This window comes from Myotis davidii, unplaced genomic scaffold, assembly GCF_000327345.1.
Source record: "Myotis davidii unplaced genomic scaffold, ASM32734v1 scaffold178, whole genome shotgun sequence".
In the NCBI taxonomy this organism is placed as follows: Eukaryota; Metazoa; Chordata; class Mammalia; order Chiroptera; family Vespertilionidae; genus Myotis; species Myotis davidii.
This window is the reverse complement of record NW_006290668.1, coordinates 270,961-277,715: the sequence shown is the minus strand read 5'-3', so window position 1 is coordinate 277,715 and position 6,755 is coordinate 270,961. Positions and strand designations below refer to the sequence as shown.

General features: G+C 47.9%; 1 long non-coding RNA gene across 2 annotated transcripts in view; it reads right to left on the bottom strand.

The window, feature by feature from the left end:
* The window catches only part of LOC102752669, a 43,880-nt gene extending 37,131 nt beyond the window's left edge, over positions 1-6,749 (bottom strand). The window contains exon 1 of one of the 2 annotated variants that reach the window (XR_001513842.1): positions 6,107-6,749. This is a non-coding gene — a long non-coding RNA (uncharacterized LOC102752669). The remainder of the gene's footprint in view (positions 1-6,106) is intronic. The other variant, XR_001513841.1, reaches the window with a different exon arrangement.
* Positions 6,750-6,755: the final 6 nt, after the last annotated feature.

The window sequence follows — 6,755 nt, the reverse complement described above, 5'->3', positions numbered from 1 at the left end:
CGGGGAGGAGGGCCTGGCCGGCGTGGCTCAGTGGCTGAGCGTCAACCTGTGAACCAGGAGGTCACGGTTCGATGCCCGGTCAGGGCACATGCCGGGGTTGCAGGCTCGATCCCCAGTAGGGGGTGTGTAGGAGGCAGGCGATGATTCTTGCTCATCATTGATGTTTCTATCTCTCTCTCCTCTCCCTTCCTCTCTGAAATCAATAAAAATATATTAAAATAAATAATTTTAAAAAAGTCTCACCCACCCACTTACCAAAACATCCACCCACACACTCCTACCCCCAATACACTGTCAGAAACCCGTGACTATTTGAGGTGCCCAGCAGACAGCCCTTCCCAGCAGACAGACACCCCTGCAGAAACCCCATACCCCCCAGCTATAGCAGGTGGAGCAGGAGTCTGATCCTTGTCTGGGGAATCTGGAATGGGGACAGAGGAGCTGTGGGTACTGGACTGGGAAGTCACATAGAGTCAGAGCAAGACTGACCCAGAGCCAGCCCAGCTGCCTGCAAACAGAGGAAGCCGCAGATGCAGAGGCGAGACCACAGGGTCAGGGCCAGGAGGAAAGAAGAGTCACTGCCCCATGTTCTGACTCTATTCTGTTCTCACGAGGCCCTTGTCTATTTCTTTCCATCATCACCCACAACCAATCCACAGTCAGTTCTGTTTTCAAAATGTATCCAGCCTAGCTGGTTTGGCTCAGTGGATAGAGTGTCGGCCTGTGGACCAAAGGGACCCGGGTTTAATCCCGGTCAAGGCACGTACCTTGGTTGCAGGCTCCACTCTGGCCCAGGCCCTGGTCGGGGCTCGTGCAGGAGGCAACCAGTTGATGTATTTCTCTCACATCGATGTTTCTCTCTGTCTTTCCCACTCTCTAAAAAACAATGAAAAAATATCGAGTGAGGATTAACAACAACAAATGTATCCAGATGACTGTTCACTACTGTCCCTACCTTGTCCAGGCCACCAGCATCTCTCACCTAGATTATGGCAGCAACCTCCTCATGGATCTCCCTGCCAGTACTCCCAGACCTTGTTTCCATCTATACTCCCTACTTTAGTGACCTCATCTGGGCCTTCATACCACAAAAATGCCAACGACTACCCAAATTACATCTCCAGTCCAGATTTCACCTTTGAATGCCAGACTCCTAGATTCCACTGCTTGCTCAGCAAGTCCACTGGGGTGCTTAATATATCCACATCCATAGCCTCTCTTAGTCTTCCTCATATAGTTACTGGCATTCCCTCCTTCTTCTGCTAAGGCTAAAACCCTTGGTTGACGACTCCTCTTTTTCAGCCCACACCTATACCCCAAATGCTGCCTACTCATCCTTCAAATTATATCCAAAATCCGACCACATCTCCCACCTCCACTACTACTACTCAGGCTAAGCCACCACTATCTCTGGCTGGATTAGTGCAGTAGCCTCCTCACTGGAGTCTGCTTCTACCCTTGTGTCCACATGGCAGCCAGAGAAATCCTATTAGTGTCATATTCTTCAGCTCAAAATGCTCTGATTTCTTCCTATCTCACTGAGAATCAAATTCAAGTCAGGATGGTTCATCCCTACTCCACATGTTGTCAGCTGGGAGCTGGGCTAGATGGCATCACTCATGTCTAACACATTAGCTAAAACAATGGAACAGCTAGGGACTGGCTGGGCCTCTCTCCACATTTCTCTCCACCAGCATAGCTGGATTTTTTTATACAGAAACCCAGGATTCCAAGAGAGTGAAAGCACAAGTTGCCAGGCCTCTTAAAGGCCCAGGCCTCCCCAACTGCATCACTTTCACTACATTCTATTAGCAAAACAAGTCACAGTCAGATTGAATTAAAGGAGGAGACTTCATCTTCTGATGGAAAAAAAACAGCAAAGAATGGGTGGCCTTCATTAGCAGCAGCTATTTTAATCTCAGTAACAGCCTCATCACTGGCCTCTACTTCAATCCGTAATCCCCTATTGCCAATTCCACACACAACAGCCTAAGGGATCTGTTAACATATATAACTGATCATGCCTCTTTCCACTATCTAAAATTCTTGCCCTGGTCAGTGTGGCTCAGTTGGTTGGGTATCATCCTATGAACCGAAGGTTGCCATTTGATTCTGGGTCAGGGCACATGCCCCAGTTGCAGGCTTATCCCCGATAGGGGGTGTGCAGGAGGCAGCTGATCGATGTCTCACTCTTACATGGAAGTTTCTCTCTTCACTCTCTCGCCCTTCTTCTCTCTCCAAAAATCAGTTAAAAAATTTTAAAAATAAAATAAAATTCTTTTACACCTTCCCACTACACATGGGGTAAGGACACACACTCCTTACAGGATCTGCATGGTCTGATCTCTTGCTCCCTCTCAGCCTTTAGGTTCCAACCATCTTACACACACACACGCACACCAGATTTAATGGAGTTAATGCCTACTCCTTCAGATCACTTCAAACCTCACTTCTAGGGTCCAGATTAGACCTCCTGTCAAGTGCTCTTATAGCACTTTCTACCTTTCTCTGTAATTTCATATTGTGTGGTTAGTTGATGAGTTGAAGCCCCCACCCAAGACCGTGAGCTCTTTGGGGGCAGGGAAACTATTTTGTTCTCTGCTGTCTTCCCAATGCTGAGCACAAAGCTGAGGCAAGATGAAAACACTTGTTGAATATCTGAGATCTCAGGAAATTTTAAGGCAGCTCCTTAAAGTTCTGTGGAAAGGGAATTGACGGAGTATGTAGGATGCTGGGATCAGTACTGAGCTCTGAAATCATCCACCCATCATATATAAAAGCCATATGCTAAATGTTCAGTCATCCGTTCAACCAATCAAAGCATATGCTAATTATATGCTAAGGATGCTCAACTGCTCGCTATAACGTGCACTGACCACCTCAGATGGTAGGTTAGCTTGCTGCTGTCGTCCGGCCAATCGGGACTGAGCAAGCCAGGCCGGACATGCTCTGGAGCCCTCCTACAGTCCCTACCCCCAGCCGGCCACACCCACAATGGGCCCCCATCAGGGCGGGCCAGCTGGATCCCACCCATGCACGAATTCGTGCACCAGGCCCCTAGTTCATTCAATAAAGCATTATTAAATCCCTACTATATGTCAAGGGCTCTTCTAAGTGTTGGAGATAAAGCATGAAGTAGACAAAAGCTCCTGCCCTCATGAAGTATATGGTCTGGTGGGGATAGGGGAAAGGGGGACAGACAATCCTATATAATAAAAGCCTAATATGCTAAGTGTCCAGTCATCCAGTCAGCCATTCAACCAATCAAGGAGTAATATGCTAATGATATGCTAAGATCATTCAACCACTCACTATGACGTGCACTAACCACCAGGGGGCAGATAGTAGACCAATTGACCCGTCACTATGACATGCACTAACCACTAGGGGGGAGACACTCAACTCAGGAGCTGCCCCCGGTGGTCAGTACGCTCCCACAGGGGGAGTGCTGCTCAGCCAGAAGCCCTGAGCCGGGCTCACGGCTGCGGCAGTGGCAGGAACCTCTCCTGCCTCCATGGCAGTGCTAAGGATGTCCAACTGATGGCTTAGGCCTGCTCCCTGCAGGGCCTAAGCCGTCAGTCGGACATCCCTCAAGGGCTCCCAGACTGCAAGAGGGTGCAGGCCAGGCTGAGGAGACACACCCCCCTCCCAGAGTGCATGAATTTCATGCACCAGGCCTCTAGTAAGAAATTATATGTGTTAAAGAGTGATATGATTAATGCCAAGGAAAGTTAACATACAACATTCTAGAAGGGTCGACAGGAAGATCTCAAGGATAAGGTGACATCTGAGTAAAGGCCTAAAGAAGGTGAAGGTGAGCCTTCACTATCCGGCTAAGTGTCCCAGGTAAAGAGAACAGGTGGTATATTTATACCATGGATTACTATGCAGATGTAAAAAAGAAGCATCTCACACCCTTTGAGACAACATGAAGGGACCTGGATAGTATTATGCTAAGCAAAATAAGCCAGGATCTCACTTATCTGTGAAATCTAATGAACAATTGACTCAACTCCAATTGACTCAAGAACAAATGAAATTGACAAAACAGATTTAGAGACATGGAAGCTTGCAAAAGACTAACGATTCTCAGAGGGAAGGGGGGAGGGTATGATGGGAAAAGATTAATTAAATAATTTATATGTATACTAGAGGCCCGATGCACAAAATTTGTGCAAGAATAGGCCTTCCTTCCCCTGGCTGCTGGCACCGGTTTCCATCTGGCACCCAGGTCCCAGGCTTCTATCACAGCCCCGGCTTCATCCAGAAGCTCGTCCAGAAGGACACCCGGTCTAATTAACACATTATGTTTTTATTATTATAGATAGGCATAACCCATGGACACAGACAATAGTGCAGTGAAGGCCGGGGGAGGAGGGGGTCAATGGGGAGAAATGGTGATACCTGTAATATTCTCAACAATAAAGATAAGGAAACAAATAAAACAGCAAGTACAAAGGCTCTGAGGCAGAGTGAACAAGGAGGGGTGAATAAATGATGTCAGAGCAGTAACATGGACAGGTCATGCAGGGCTTTGCAGGTCATGGAGAAAACTTTGGCATTTACTTTCTGTGAGATGGAGGCAAGGGAGGGTACTGAGCAGGAGAGGAACGTGACCAGGTGTTCAGTGTCACTCTGGCTGCATGTGGGGAGCAGGGAGACCATTGAGAAGGCTGCCATGATGATGTAGACCAGTGGTTCTCAACCTTCTTAATGCCGCGACCCTTTAATACAGTTCCTCATGTTGTAGTGACCCTCAACCATAAAATTATTTTCATTGCTACTTCATAACTGTAATTTTGCTAGTGTTATGAATTGTAATGTAAATATCTGATATGCAGGATGTATTTTCATCGTTACAAATTGAACATAATTAAAGCATAGTGATTAATCACAAAAACAATATGTAATTATATATATGTTCTCTGATGCTCTTAGGCGACCCCTGTGAAAGGGTCGTTCGACCTCTAAAGGGGTCTCGACCCACAGGTTGAGAACCGCTGCTCTACGCAGATGATGAGAGTGGACAGGACTAGGGTGACAGCAATGGAGGTGGGAAGAAATGATCAGGTTCTGAATATACTTTGAAAGAATTTGCTGATGGACCGGACATGGATATAAGACAATGGACTCAAGAACAACTCCAAAGCTTTGGGTCTGAGCAACTACAAGGATGGAGGTGACATTTACTGAGAACAAGCTTGGAAGAACAGATTTTGGGGGAATAAACCAGGAATTCAATTTGGCCAAGATTACTCTCAAGATATCTCTAGAAATCTTGTGACACCATGCAGGCAGTCAGTCAGCAGTCACAGGAGAGGTTTTGAGCTGGAAATAGAAATTTGAGATATGTTTCGATGCTTATCCACCCCAAATTCCTTACAGAATCCACATGATTTGACTCCTGCTGATGACTCGTCTTGCACCTGGCTAAGTCCATGGTTGACATATACACAAATCCTGAGCCCTCTACTTTCCCAGCTATGTGATCTTGGACAAGTTACTTAACTTTTTCTGCCCTCAGCAACCTCATTTGCAAAAGGGAGATCATAGTAGTACTGGCCTCCTAGGACTATTCATTCAAAAAATATTTAACTAAGCATCTAAAATATGCAGCCACTTGCAGGAATATCTCCTACATAGAGATATTCCTTTCCCGCCCTTCTCCACAATTTGTTAACCACACATCCAGCCTGTCAAGACAGTCTTCTGGGTATTTCTCCCACCCACATCTTCCTCCGCTCTCTACCAAGACCCTTTCCCTGGTTCATCCCTGATGATCCTGCCAGACACCATCCTGGGCTCCCAGACCCAAGCCTCTTTCCCGTCAATTTACTGCCAGATGACAGCAAATGGGGCCTTCCCTTCTAGACATCCCCCCATGACTTCTCATTGCCTTCAGGAAATCCCCAAATAGCCACCAAAATCTCCCACGACCTAATTCATACAGGCCTTTCAATAAGATCTCCAAAACCAGATCACCAGGCCGTTTCTCATTGCTGCCTTCGTGCAAGCCATTCCACCGCACCACAAGTACCCCTCCCCGCAACCCTATCATTAGGTCTCAGCTCAGGCAGCGTCTCCACCTCCAGGAGAGCTTCCCTACCCGTGCTCCGTCTGGGTTCCCTCGCGTTCAATGTTGCCACCATTAGCGAACACAAGCAGGTAAGTAACGGAGCCCGTGCACACTCCTCCTGACGGGGTCTTTCCCGCGAGCTGGGTGATGTCCCACGTGACGCGGCCGCTTCAGGCCTCTGCGCCCACCTCCTGCTCTAACTACGAACGTCTTACCTTCACGCTCTCCACGAAAAGCCTTCAGGCACCTGCCGCACGCCTCAACAGAAATCAACACCTGCGCACAGCACGGCCAAAAGCACCCAATCACGGCCCTTTCCTTCCTCCTTCAGAGCTAGCGACCAGCATCCGGCTGCTTGTCTGACTGCTGATTGGCCGCCTGACATCCCGCCCCTAAACACGTGAGCGAAAAGAACTCTGGTCTTTGTAGTTCCCCGACGAAAAGTGGGAAGATTGCTAAGTGGAGCTCCATTTCCCAGGAGGCGCCCGCATCCCTGAGGTCGAAGACGGATACCCTTTGCAGCAGAAGGTTCTTGATTGGCCATTTGGGAGACGAAAGTTTCCCAAATGCCAAGGAAACAGGCCCACTTACCTGGAACCCCCGGATATTTTTTGGCCTGAAAATCTCAAAACGCCTTGCTGTGTCCGCAATTGTTCCAAAGGGTAAGACCAGAGTCGGG